The 15,207-nt window shown below is 35.4% G+C and overlaps 1 protein-coding gene across 5 annotated transcripts in view; it reads left to right on the top strand.

Moving 5' to 3' along the window:
* GSTCD (glutathione S-transferase C-terminal domain containing) overlaps positions 1 to 15,207 on the top strand; it is a 127,719-nt gene that overhangs the window by 25,007 nt on the left and 87,505 nt on the right. The window lies entirely within an intron of this gene.

Here is a 15,207-nt window from a genome sequence, read left to right as displayed (position 1 = left end):
GATGATAAACTTTTCCTTGCTTATGTTTCAATTTTCTCTTTTTGTAACTGTTTAAACATAGTGATTTTATATGCTGCATATATTATTTCTAATAGCTGATATTCATTGAGGTATAATTCTTCTGTTCATTGTTTCTGTTGACTTCACTCCTGGTGTCTCATATCCCTGTTAATTTTGTAATTTTAGATTCTGAATTCATTTTTTGGGTTCCCAAATCTTGGAATCTTGGGAGACCTGGTTAGAAATGAATTTCCATAGTTAGGATTTATGTTTGTGTATGCCAGACATCTTAAACTATTGCACTTAATGCTCTGGAACGTACTTTTGCAGGTTGCGATTCCTTCAGCCTTTTCTATCTAGCACTGAGGCTTACACAGAAAATTAACTTTTTTCACTTTTCTTTGTTGTTGAATAGAGCTTTTTTTAAAAAAAAGTATACCTCTTTTCATAGTGCATATAGCTTTTCAAGGTTTCTGCTTTCATGTAGTGATGCTAGTTTCAGCTCTCCACACGCTAGGAATCAAGGGCTGGCCTCTCTTCTTCTTCTTGCTGTTAAAGCCTAGAGCCCTCTTATCAGCAGATGCCCTCCAGGCAGCTGTGGTGTCAGTTCCAGATGATTACACTGTGTTTTAGTCCCTTTCCCCCTTTTTCAGGTCCGATGGATTTTCCTTACTCTCAGAAGTCCAATCAGACAGGTCAAGGATAATAGTTGAAGTTTAAATACCATTTTAGGTATTTTTAGGGGAGGAACACTTTCATAGCTCAGCGTTCTATTTCTTTAACTGTTTATGTGTTCTTTAGTTTTATACTAATCTAAATATAAGATTTAATTTTTAAAGGACTCTTTAAAATCATTTGCCTTCCTTTTTCATATTCTTCTCTTCTATGATACATCCTGACATTCCTGTATCTCACTAATCACTTCTGTTCTGTTAATCAACAAAACATTTTAGAATTCTTCCAAAATGGAAGAAGATTATGTTAGATGGTTAAGAATGCTGCTGCAAAGATATTTTATAAATATGAAATTTATTTTTTGTTTTTATTAACTATGTGAAAAATAGTCACTAGTGAATTTGTTAATGTTTTAATTTAGATTTTTTTGGCATTTTACAAAGCTTAAATGTTTTTATTGTACATACAATTAAATTTTCTATACTCTTCAGTTATAGTATTTTGAGTTTTGAATATATATATGCGTATATAGAATTTTGAATATAGATTTTGAATGGGTTAAACCTATAGTTTACTAAATAAAAGTCAAATTTTTATTAATACTTACATTAAAATGAAAACAGCATCTTAAGTGCCGCATGTTTTTCTTTAACTATAATTAATTTACTATGAAGGCAAAATGGTATTTTCACTTATTAATATGAACACTCAATTATATCTGCTAACAACTCGGAAATTTGACATTAAGCATTCATGTCTGGTTGTTGTACTGGTTAGAAATGCATATCTAATGGAGCTCATGGAATATATTACTCATTAAATTCCTTTAATTGATCACTTTGTTTTAATAAATGTTATGACAAAGATGGAGCTATTACAGTGGATCTCATGGTATACTCACATTTCATTTACTGTAAAAGGTTTGTAGTCTTCTTTAACTAAGGTAGAGTTGTGGTATTTTTCAATGTTCTGTTTTCAGTTCTGGTAATTTCAATATTGCACAGTTAATAGGATCTTTTTGAAATGAAATTATTGTACATCATGGTGCAGATGTCACTATGAATGTGTTCTCATGATTTGTGCTCTGGTACTATCTTTTAGGAGAAATTAAATTCTACTAAGTTATTATTGGTACTTGGTTCATTTGAATGTTTCAGAAACCAGCTCTATTTACATCAAGATTATGGTGCATGAGAATCAGCTTCTTTACCATCAGAGACTGTATTAATTCTCATGATAGACTCTAACATATTTCATAAATCTATCTAATCTCGTTCACTCTGCTCACCCATTTCTCCCCTTCCATCTTATGTACCAGCCCCTAAATTTCTTGCTGTTTTCCTTCTAAGATCTGTATTTTCTCTCTCCACACCTTCATCTTTATTTTTCTTGCAACCTTAAATATTCCTCTATTTCCCATTTCTTTGAAATTATATTCATCTTTTAAGAATTAACAAAGCTTCTTCATCGGTTATGGAATCAGACTGCCTGAGTTTGAAACCTGGGTTACTAGCTAGCTAGATAACCTACAGCCAGATTCCTCTCTGAGAATGTCTGAATTCTCTGTATTCTCAACTGACAGTTCTCTGTACCTCAATGGCCTCATCTGCAAATAGTGGTAATAATACTACTTACCTTATGAGATTATTGGTACATTCAGTGAACTAATATGTAAAAAGTACAGTGCCAAACTATAAGTAATAACTGTTAAAAAATACTAATATAGTAGTCAGAATTAATGACTTCCTTTCAATATTCCTTTAGTATTTCTTACACTTCATTTTTGATACTTATAGAATACTTCTCTTATACTATGTTTACATGCATATTTTCCTTCTCCAATAAACTGTGAACTTTTAAAATATAGGACTCCTGTGAATAGGTCCTCAATATATTTTTTAAATAAATTGAACTGGATTGAGACTGTAGATCCTTTTTCTTCCCCCCTTGTGTATGTGTCAGTCAGTCAGTCGTGTCCAGCTCTTTGCGACCCCGTGGACTATAGCCTGCCAGGCTCCTCTGTCCAGGGAATTCTCTAAGCAAGAATACTGGAGTGGGTTGTTATTCCCTTCTCCATTTTCCCCCCTTGGTGTTCAGTAAGTATTTATTGAGAAATGAACAACTTCAGGGTCTGCGGAGGAGTGTTCTGCCTCCAACACCATTTTCCATCCACGTGAGAGTGAATTTTTTGCTTAGGAGGGCTGAGCTTGACCCCAGACGTTCCTAGAGAGGAGGAAGTTTTTGACTGGGGAGTTTGGGAACTTCTGAGTCAGGACAAAACTTATGTCAATCCAGATGACCAAGGAGCTGTGACACCTAAGATAGAGTTACATCCAAAAGATATGTCTGGGGGCCTGTATTTACTATTTAATTTCTGGTCCTGATGAAAATTAAAATAACTAAAGTCTTGGAGCTATAGAGGTTCCCAGAATTGTGGTAACCATATAGATCCTTTTCTTTTTTTAAAACTTCCAGGCAATTTTTTTGTCTCATAGAGATTTAAAAGGCTAAAATAGTTGGGATTATTTAGTTTTAAGAGAAGAGAACTGAATATTTCATTTACATTATTATTTTTATTGTTGTTGTTACTATTATTATTATATGTTTTTAAACGGACTGTTTGGGAGTAAGTTGCAGACATCATGACTTCACTTCTCTGTACTTACCTCCTTTAAGAACAAGGACACTTTCTTATATAGCCGTAGTACAATGATCAAAACAGGATATTTACTTTAGTAGGTACTTTTATCTAATGTAGAGTTCAGAAGATTCTAGTACATTTAGTTGTCATGTCACTTTAGTTTCCTTTAATGTCAAATGTTTCTCAGATGTTTTTTGTCTTTCATAACATGAACTTTTTTGAAGGGTTCTGGCCAAGTTTTTGGTAGGCTGTCTCTCAATTTGGATTTGTCTAATGTTTCCTCATAATTGGATTCACTTTACGCATTTTCAGTGGGAATGCCACAGAAATGATGTTGCATCCTTCTCAGTGCTTCATTATCAGAAGGCAGATTATGTCTGCTTGGGCCCAGTTATGTTAAATTTCATCATTTGGTTAAGGTGGGATCTGCCAGGGGTCTCCACTGTCATATTACTATTTTGCTATACTGACTTAGGTAGTTTGTGGGGAGATATAAGACTACATAATAACTTGTTTCTTTTCAATCTTTCATTTACTAGTTTATATTCATTTGATGCTTCTTGCCTGTGATAGTTGCAAAATAGTGATTTTTCAACTCCATCATATTTCTATATTTATTAGTTGTCGCTGTACTGTAAGAAAGCCTTCTTTCTCTTTCTCCTTTCTTTCTTTTATCTTTACTTTTTTTCTTTCTTCCTTTTAACTCATAAATGTTTTAAGTTAAGTTTCAGTGCTCAAGTCGTTGTAGCTGCCTTCAGGCTAGCTCCTGATCCTTTGGAAATGCCCCAATTGTTCTATGACTATGTCCTTAATTTTTGGTATATCAAAATACTACAGACTCTTTTTGTCATTTCCCTGCCCAAGCCCTAGAATCAACTGTTTCTCCAAGGAACCCTGGTACCTCTTAGTAGAGAATGGTATTTAGAAACTAAGATTTGGGTACTAGGCATGCTCTTTGGTAGCACTGTTGCTTCTCGGTTCTCTTAGCAGAGAGATGTGGGCTTCCCAGGTGGCGCTAGTGGTAAAGGGCCCACCTGCCCGTGCAGATTAGACATAGCAGACACAGGTTCGATCCCTGAGTCGAGAAGATCCCCTGGAGGCGGACACAGCAACCTACTCCAGTATTCTTGCCTGGAGAATCCGATGGACAGATGAGACTGGCAGGCTGCAGTCCATAGAGTTGCAGAGTCAGACACGACTGAAGCCATTAGCAGACACACAGCAGAGAGATATAGATTGATCCATTAGGAAATAGATGTATGTGTCTATACATCTGTGTACACACACACATAATCATACACATCAGTATCTACTGCTGGATCTATATATCAATGTCTGTAATCTATATATATTGAAAAATCGTGATTTTTTACTGATACATCTAATCCCATCCAGTACCATAAGGTTCTTCCTAGTTTTTCTGAATTCAGTATCTGTATCTACCTTTCACAACAGTAAAAACTATAGCACCCAATATCACCTATGTTTTTGCTCATTGGTTCAGTCCCTCAGTATTTAGACAGTAATTTCAGAATTATTTTACCCATATCTATGTGAAAAATATACCTACTAAGTTGAGTTCCAGTTTATTTTCACTTTTGAATTGAGTGTGTATGGTCACAGTTCTCATGCAGGTAGTTGTGATCACATGGTTCTACAGAAGATGAATTGTGAAAAGTGAAATGTTTGAGTTAGTATTAATCATTGTCCCCTGATAGAAAATCTTCAACCAACAGTCTGCACTGAGAAGATCCAGACGATAGCATAATCCATCTTCCCATTTGTCCTCAAATAACTGTGATTTCCTACTTTAATGAACTAGTATATATACTGTGAGCCTGAAGACTACTTTTGTTAAGTCCAGCGACACCTCTGTGCTTGCCTTTGGAATTTTTGCCCTCTAAGTATGAAAGAGAGAATAAATAGAGTCTTTTGCCTTAAGACCTAGAATAGAGCTGCTTTAAGACACTCACTCCATGGATATTTCCCTGCAGCCTTTCTGTTCTCCAGCAGTTTTAGGTGGATGGTTCCTGCATTAGGAGTGGCTTCTAGTCCCTAAAGACCATATCAATCATATAGAAGGGAGGAGTCAGAAGCATGACCTTATAGGAGATAAAAGCAATAAAAGATAGTTACTTAGGTATTGTTCCGGCTATAATCCCTTTTTTTGGTATATTCAGAGTTCCACTATTTTAGAAATATGGTCCACTTAGGTATACATGTGGCCTTGGTTTTGCTTTTGAGCTGCATGAGAGCACTAACTGCCAGGGAGACTGATATGAGGGTGGTATCTAAAAACCTTAGACATCGCCACTCATTTACCCACCTGCCACCCAATTTAGAGTATGTACTTATCAGTTGAGATAAAAGACAAAAAACTGATGTTAGAGTTTTACTAGAAGGAGATAGTAAGATCTCATCTATCTAGAGGTATTGTATTATATAATATATATAATAATCTTATAGATTTCATTTGCTTTGGATAGATATTTATGAATTCTTAGAACAATAATTACAAACTGGTGTATTCTAGTTCCTGCTATATAACTCACTGATTAAATTTATCATTCTAAGGGAATGTATAATTTTTCAATCCTAGTGGCAGGTTATTCAATTAGTATTAAGGTGTTCTTTTTTATCGACTTCTGGTTACAATAGATGACTGAGATTTTTAAATTTGAAAGCTTATCCTGATGAGGATCATTTATGTAAATACAAATTTTTATTTCCCCAGTTGTTTTCCAGAGAGTATTTGGCGTGTAAAAGAATGATTGACCTTAACATTAGAAAAAAATATAAAATAAGTTGGTGATACATGCTATAGCTAGTAAAAGTTGGCCTCAATGCAAAGTTCCTGCCTTTCCCTGACCCTTGTATTATATGCTTCTAGAAACCAATGGGATCACCCTTTCTTTTTCCAGCAGAAGTGATTGGGAAGGGAAGGATGTGGTCAAGGTCTTTGGATAGAGTTGTAGCCAAGATGGAGAATGGTAGGACGCAAACAGAGCCTTTTCCTCTATCAGTGATTCTTAAAATTCTTACCAACTCTTAAGGGGTATGGTAAACAGCATTATTTGTTGCTATTGGTGCCAGAAAGTCAGGGATGCTAAAAGTTCACCATAATGAAGAACTGTCTCATCTGTAATACAAACATCATCCTCCTTTGGGGAAAATGAAGCATAAAAGTTTGTTTTAAGGTCTTTAGTTAGAATGTAAGAATGCTATATTGTTCTAAACCATTGCTTTTCAAACTAGGACATCCATCAGAATCATTTGTACGGTATGTTATAACAGAATGCTGGGTTCTACCCCAGAGTCTGAAGCCAGGGCCTAGAGTTTTCATTCCTCAGAAGTATCAACCCTTGCTGCTTCTTATTCTTTAGGGACCACAGGTGGGAGGTTATACCACAGGTAACTGGTACAGTAAGCACATGGGCTGCTTTGATTCCACCAAAGTAAGATGAGCAAGATTGAAGTTTTCTAGTTGTTTTTTTTTTTGACAACCCCAAAAATTATTTTTTGCCTCTTAGCACAAAGTCCATCAAATATAAGCCTTTGTGCATACCATTGAACCATTTGGTAACCATGAAAACTTCTACTTTAAGTGAAATATGCTAGCAAATATAAGTGGAAGTAGAAGTATCTTGATAATGTAAATGAAAGTAACTGTTCCTTTCAAGATATTTTTTTTCTTGAAATACTGGTCTTAGATTCTTAAGATGAGATTCAAAATTAGCATACTGTTTGCGTACTTTTAAAAAATTATTCTCCAGTGAGACAATGTAAAGATATAGTCTCCTCAACACATTTTTGTTTATATTGAGTAACTTTAGATTATAAGGCAGTTACATTTTGAACTTTTTGGCATTTAACATACTAAAAGCACACCAAGAGAAGGAGATCAAAGGCTTTTTTTTTTCTTCCGACTTTTATGGGAAAAAAATTCTCTAACATAAATGTTTTTCATTTCTCTAAGTTATACTTAGCTGTGAAACTCAAAACTTGACCATATTTGACTCAGAATTCTACAAATTTATAACTGTTTTCTCTTTCAAGAGTGAGGTTCTCAAGCATTTTGGTGCTTTCCCAAAAGTAATACAATCTTGTATTTAAACTGCATTTTAATCCAAAGCTAAAAGCCTCTAAAGCATAGTGTATATATATACACATATATATAGTGAGAGAGAGAGAGGATTTATATTAAATGGTTTAAAATATAACAAAGTTGCAAAGAACAAGTTTGCTATTTGCTTAGTGGTGCTCTTGGTTTAGTGCCAAACAGGAATACAAATAGGTATAGAGTCTAAGATAGAGAGGTATATCACATATGTATTATATTATTATATATTGTATATATAAATGATGTAAAGCAAGCCATGTGTTAAATTCATCTCTTTTCCTAGTAGAAAGTGAGAGAAGTCAGCTAAAGTAATAGTGGAAAGAACTGAAACTGACAGAGATGTGTAAATTTTTACTTGGCAAATTCTTCCAATTATCATAGCATTAGACACACTCATATAAAAATGTTGGTCTTTTATAAACTACTAGTTAACTGTACTTGGTAATCAAAAGAGGTAGTACTGGTAGTAGGAATATTTTTATATAAATTTGAATGAGTAACCGTTAGGTGACTTTTTTAATTAAAAAGAACTAATACATTGTGTTGTAATCTTTATTTGAAAGGAAGGTGACATAAAGAGGTAGAGAACTAGTGGAAAGGTATCTATTTTTTCAGTGTTATTTTCTTCATGTGGGATTTTAAAAGGTTTAAAGTTTCTTTGTGTGAAATGTCAAAAGTTTAAATAAGAGAAAGAGAACCATGTAAAATGCACACTCATTACACAGTTGACCTTTGAAAAATGCAGGGGTTTGGGTGCCAATCCTACTTGCTGTTGAGAATCCTTGTATAACTCACAGTGCGCCTTGGGAAGCCAAGGGTTCTCTCGTATCTGCAGTTCTGCATCCACATATTCAACCAACTGTAGATTAAGTTAGCACCACAGTATTTACCGTGAAAAGAATCCACATGTAAGTAGACCTGCGCAGTTCAAACCCAAGTTGTTAAAAAGTCTACAGTACTTGTGTAGTAATAACACATTGATTTATATTTATTTAAGCCTTTTTAACTTAAGCCTTTTAAAAATGCTATACCTATTCAAGGGCTTCCCTGGTGGCTCAGTGGTAGAGAATTCGTCTGCCACTACAGGAGACACGGGTTTGAACCCTGGGTCAGGAAGATCTTTTGGAGAAGGAAATGACAACCCACTCCAATATTCTTGCCTGCAGAATCCCATGGACAGAGGAGCCTGGCGGGCTACAGTCCATGGGGTTGCAAAAGAGTCGGACATGAGTTAGCAACTAAACAAGAACAACAGCAACCACTAGCTGTTTCAGTTTCACGTGAAGAACACTTTAAATAGTTTAATCAGATTCTCCTCAAGTTTTCCTATATGTTTAGCATAACTTTTATCAAAATCCCAACAAGATTTTGAGTAGATATAGACAAGCTTATTCTAAGTTTTATGTGAAAAAGAATTTGGAAAAGAATGGTAGAGAGACTCATTCTACTCAATGTTGACCTCCTGTGTATACACAGTAATTGGAGAGATCAATAGAATAGAATAGAGAACCTACAAAATGGCATAAAAGCAACTCATTTGGAGAAGGATATTCTTTTTAGCAAATGTTGCTTGATCAATTGGATAGCCATAGACAAAGAAAATGAATATCTAAATTGCATCCCTTATGTAAAAGTTAACTCAAAAAGAATCATGGTTTTAAATGTAAATTTTTAAATTATAAAATATTAGAGTAAAAATATGAAAAAGCTTTGGGATCTGGGGATGTAAAAGAGTTCTTACACATGACACCAAAAGCATAGTGCATTAAAATTTTTTGATAAGTTGGGCTTCATCAAAATTTAAAATGTTTGCTCTGCCAAAAACTCTATTATGAGGGTGATAAAAACAAGCTAAAGACTAGAAGAAGATATTTGCAAACCAGAAATATTTGCAAATTTGACACAGGTCTTGGATCTGGAGTGTATAAAGAACTCTCAAAACTGGAAAGTAAAAAACAAACAAAAAGGAATCCAGTTAGAAAATGGGCAAAAGACATAAACAGTCATTTTACCAATGAGGACATACAGTTGGTGCACATGCAGATGAAGAAACTTTCTGCTTCTTAACCATCAGGGAAATGTAACTCAAAACTACAATGAGCTATCTGATAGCTAACATCTATCAGAAAGACTAAAATAAAAAAAGTAACACAACCACACATTGGCAAGGATGTGGAGAAACTGAATCACTCATACGTTGCTGGTTGGAATGTAAAATAGTACAACCACTCTGAAAAATAGTATGTTACTTTCTTATAAAACTACAGATACAGTTACCCCTGACAGTTGCACTACTGAGCATTTATCCCAGAGAAATGAAAACATACTCATTCAAAAACCTGCACGTGCATGTTCATAGCAACTTTATGCAGAATAGTCCCAAACTGTAAATAACCCTAATGTCCTTCAATGCATACATCATTAAACAAATTCTGATGTGTCTTTGCTGCAGAATCCTCCTCAGCAATGAAAAGGAGTGGACTGGCTATACTTGTAACAACTTGGGTGGATCTCAAGGGCATTATAATTAATGAAAAAAGATTCATCTCAAAAGATCACCTATACTATGTGTTAGTTGCTCCACTGTGTCCGACTCTTTGTGATCTCATGGACTGTGGCCCACCAGGCTTCTCTGTCCATGGAATTCTCCAGACAGACATCCCCTCTCCAGAGAATCTGCTGACTCAGGGATCAAACCCGGGTCTCTTTCATTGAGGGTGGATTCTTTACCATCTGAGCCACCAGGGAAGCCCATATGAACCTGTACATGGGATCAAGGTCCATAAAACTGTACATATGCTCATGAACACAAACATGTTAAACTGACGAAAAGTAAGCAAGGTCTGTGGTTAGCAGTATTGTAATAAAAATGATTTTCTAGCTTTGATATTGTACTGTAATTTTATAAGATGCCACGCTTGAGGAAGCTATTAATAGTTGGGTTCACAGAAGTCTATGTACTATTTTTACAACTTTCTGTGAATCTATAACTATTTTAAAATAAAAAGTTAAAAATATAATTTAAGTAGAAGTTGGAAATGATCTAGACAATAAAGAATATTGCAGTATTTCTCAGTTCTTTTTTGAAAAATAACAGAAGACTTCTGGAGACTATAAGTCAAATGATAGTTTGATACAAGACCCCACCTATAAAATATTCAAGTTGCAGTGCAATTCTATTATAGATAATTAAACATTGATTTTCACTTTTGATAGCCCATTTCGTAAGTTGCTATTCTCAAGCTCCTAGAGGAATGGAGAAAGTCGAATGTAACATAATTTGAGTTTTTTATATCAAGATTGCTTCAGGAGAGTGATTGTATGATCTTGAAATAGCCCTAGTGTAAATCCTGGCTGATAGTTTGCACTAAGGCTCACACTCAGTCACCAGAAAATTTCAAGTTTCCCTGAAGATGTTATGGTGTTACACATGTTATGGTGATAGAGGGGTGCTACATTTATGAGAAGCAGAGAAACTTCTTTCATACTGAAAGCTTAGTTATGTCCAATTTCAATTATATACTTGCAATACAAAGTACTGAAAAGTGGGACTGAGGGTTTTGTTTTGGCTGTCAAAATGGTTGAGTGAATAAGTTTACTTTATACTTTAGATCAGCTCAGGTGTGGAAATGATCCAGTTGTACAACATCGTACCACTAACTAAATTGTCTGGAACCACTTTGCTGTAAGCAAGGCCTGACAAAGAGTAGCAAGATTAAGTTCAAGTTTTATTGCTTCCATGTCTTCAACAAAAATCAGTGCAGAGCCAGTGTCTACACAGAGGCAGCAGTTCTTTAACTCGGGGAGCACTGGTACAGTGGTCTCACAGCTTCGGTGCGCTGGGCTCACTGGCTTTCTCTCTTTATTTCTTTTGCTGTTTTTAAGCCATGAAACCAGATTGTCTTAGAAAAATACAATCCTTTTTTTTTAAGTATTCTGAACTATGGCATGTGAGTAAAGAAAAAGTTAGAAGTCTTTGTTTCTCCTGGAGTTACATTTGCTATAATTCTTCCCACTGTTATGCTATGCTTTGTTCCAGCCTTTAGGATTCGATTTCAAGCACCCTATTTATAGACCATGTTTTTAGTACTTTACAAGCAGAGCCCATGACGGGTTACCAGGAAAGGTTTTAATGGCCAGTTTACCTAAGGTGGATTACATAGAATATTTTGATAGTGTTGCTTGTTAAAACAAATGAAAGTATTTGATATGAAAAAGTATATATATAAGAGTAAGTAATTTTATCAGAATTTAATTCCGTCACATATGGAGTATAAAATTATTTGGAAAAGTTTTTGTGTACAAATGAGCAAATTGAGAATTTATTGAACTGTCAAGGATATTTAAATCTATTCCTGACTCCACTAAGTCATTTATTATAGCCCTAAGCAAGTTTGAAAGTTACCATGGTTTGTTTTAAGAATATGAATTCACTGATGAGAAACCTCAAATTACCCATTCAAATGAATATTGCTTATTAGTATGTTTCAGAGATCAAATTGCTTCATCGAATAGGTTTAGGTGAGTAATACAATACTTATTTCTGAAATCCAGTACCAGGCAGAGGTTCAGATCTCAAAGGGTGCTGAAATGTAGTTAGGATGGTACCGTTTTAATTCAACAGTACCTTTCTGGTGAACAGACCTGGAGCACCCTTCCACTCTTGCTCTCCTTTCAGCAGCACTAGCTCAGCTGCTAAAGAAGCTGCCTGCAATGCAGGATACCCTGGTTTGATTCCTAGATCAGGAAGATCTGCTGGAAAAGGGAAAGACGACCCACTTCAGTATTCTTGGGCTTCCCTGGTGGCTCAGCTGGTAAAGAATCCGCCTGCAATAAAAGCAAAAATAAACAAATGAGACCTAATTAAACTTAAAAGCTTTTGCACAATGAAGGAAGCTATAAGCAAAGTGAAAAGACAGCCTTCAGAATGGGAGAAAATAATAGCAAATGAAGCAACTGACAAAGAATTAATCTCAAAAATATACAAGCAACTCCTGCAGCTCAATTCCAGAAAAATAAACGACCCAATCAAAAAATGGGCCAAAGAACTAAACAGACATTTCTCCAAAGAAGACATACAGATGGCTAACAAACACATGAAAAGATGCTCAGCATCACTCATTATCAGAGAAATGCAAATCAAAACCACAATGAGGTACCATTACACGCCAGTCAGAATGGCTGCTATCCAAAAGTCTACAAGCAATAAATGCTGGAGAGGGTGTGGAGAAAAGGGAACCCTCTTACACTGTTGGTGGGAATGCAAACTGGTACAGCTGCTATGGAGAACAGTGTGGAGATTCCTTAAAAAACTGGAGCTAGAACTGCCGTATGACCCAACAATCCTACTCCTGGGCATACACACCGAGGAAACCAGATCTGAAAGAGACACGTGCACCCCAGTGTTCATCGCAACCCTGTTTATAATAGCCAGGACATGGAAGCAACCTAGATGTCCGTCAGCAGACGAATGGATAAGGAAGCTGTGATATATATACACAATAGAATATTACTCAGCCATTAAAAAGAATGCATTTGAATCAGTTTCTAATGAGGTGGATGAAACTGGAGCCTGTTATACAGAGTGAAATAAGCCAGAAAGAAAAATACCAATACAGTATACTAATGCATATATATGGAATTTAGAAAGATGGTAATGATAACCCTATATATGAGACAGCAAAAGAGACACAGATGTATAGAACAGTCTTTTGGACTCTGTGGGAGAGGGCAAGGGTGGGATGATCTGAGAGCATAGCATTGAGACATGTATATTATCATATGCGAAATAGATCTCCAGTCCAGGTTTGATGCATGAGACAGGGTGCTCAGGGCTGGTGCACTGGGATGACCCTGAGGGATGGGATGGGGAGGGAGGTGGGAGGGGGGTTCAGGATGGGGAACACATGTAAACCCATGGCTGATTCATGTCAATGTATGGCAAAACCCACTACAATATTGTAAAGTAATTAGCCTCCAATTAAAATAAATATTTTTTTAAAATTTATTTTAAAAAAAACCCAAAAACAAAGAATCTGCCTACAATGCAGGAGACCTGGGTTCCATCCCTGGGTTAGGAAGATCCCCTGCAGAAAGGAATAGCTATTCCAGTATTCTCACCTGGAGAATTCCATAGACTATCCATGGGGTCACAAAGAGTTGGATGCGACTGAGCCACTTTCAAATTCTTTTAGGGATGGAGATGTGTGCCCATTTCAAGATAAGACTTTCCCTAAGCATTTCTTTCTGTTTTGTCTGTTTTTGTCAAGGCTTTGATGTTTTAAATGAGACAGCTTTGGATGAAAATTTATAGAAATTTTATATTAATAATTAACAGGTAAATTTTCAGTAATTACCCATTTAAGTAGAGCAAAACTTACTATTGGTGTCATTCAGAAGCAATGAAGAATAGAGAAGAAGCAACGATATGTGTAATAAAAGATTTAGTTCCAGACTTTAACATCATTTCTAATGAAGAAAAATGAACAAGTAACCCAAAGCACTTGCCGCGTTTATTTTCAGAGTTATAGATAAGCTATATATAACTACTCTGAAAGCTCTGAAAGACAACTTCTGTTTATAATTAATGCAAAACCAGTTCTACACTAATTCCATTTTGTGCATTTGCCAAGAGGTATTTCTTCATATAATTTACCTCCTGGATTGACTTTCCAGACTACTTTTGAATATTTCACACCAAGTAACTTAGTTTTTTAAGCTTACAAACTCTTGACATTGCTTAACTTTCAAGAATTATTTCTTTAGATGATAAATGTTTATAATCACATTTAGGAGATAGAGGGAAGACTAATGATGTAGATCCTTATTTTTCTGCTAATGGAAACTAATTAGTGTTATTTATTTCCATTTAAATTAGCATTCTCTGTACTATTCCAGATATTTATGATTAAAATCAGCTTGGCTGTACAATGAACTATTTTAGTCTGTGCTTTGCACAGGTTCCTCTCAGCACCCAAACCCATTCATTATTTTTATTTAATTAAGCCTGACTCACATTGGAGAGATACCTGAAGCAAGGAAATTTCCCTAATAGCTATGCAATCACAGTAGCTCACAGACGATAAGAATATGAAATTGATGAAAGAAGAAATTCAATAAAAACGGAATCATTGGGAGAATTTTTTTAAATTACCTTTCTGTATAAAACAAAAGGGGAGAAGGAAATGGCAACCCACTCCAGTACTCTTTCCTGGAAAAATCCCATGGACAGAGGATCCTGGTAGGCTACAGTCCATGGGATCGCGAAGAGTCGGACACGACTGAGTGACTTCACTTTCACTTTTCACTCTCATGCATTGGAGAAGGAAATGGTAACCCACTCCAGTGTTCTTGCCTGGAGAATCCCAGGGACCAAGGAGCCTGGTGGGCTGCCGTCTATGGGGTCACACAGAGTCAAACACGACTGAAGTGACGTAGCAGCAGCATAAGACAAAAGTGTAGTCATTAATCGAAAACTGTCATTTAAATAGCATAAATATATAGTATTAGTAATTGATAGCATAATGTTTGTATATATGAATATATTTATTTGTGGAAAATTATTAAATTAGTTTTATGCTGAAACCAGTGATTAGGAAATTGCCTATATTCTATATTGGCTATATTAGCAGTGTGAACTTATATGCTTCCTAGGGGAAAAAATAGGAATTTTGCCATAGCAGATATTTTATAAGCCTAGAGAAAACTGAATTTCCAGGACAATTCCTTATTTTAAAAGAGTTATTTATTTTTTTGAGTTTTTTAAAAAATA

Source organism: Cervus elaphus, chromosome 17, assembly GCF_910594005.1.
Source record: "Cervus elaphus chromosome 17, mCerEla1.1, whole genome shotgun sequence".
NCBI classification, from domain to species: domain Eukaryota; kingdom Metazoa; phylum Chordata; class Mammalia; order Artiodactyla; family Cervidae; genus Cervus; species Cervus elaphus.
The sequence above is the reverse complement of the archived record's forward strand: the minus strand, read 5'-3'. Positions and strand labels throughout refer to the sequence as shown.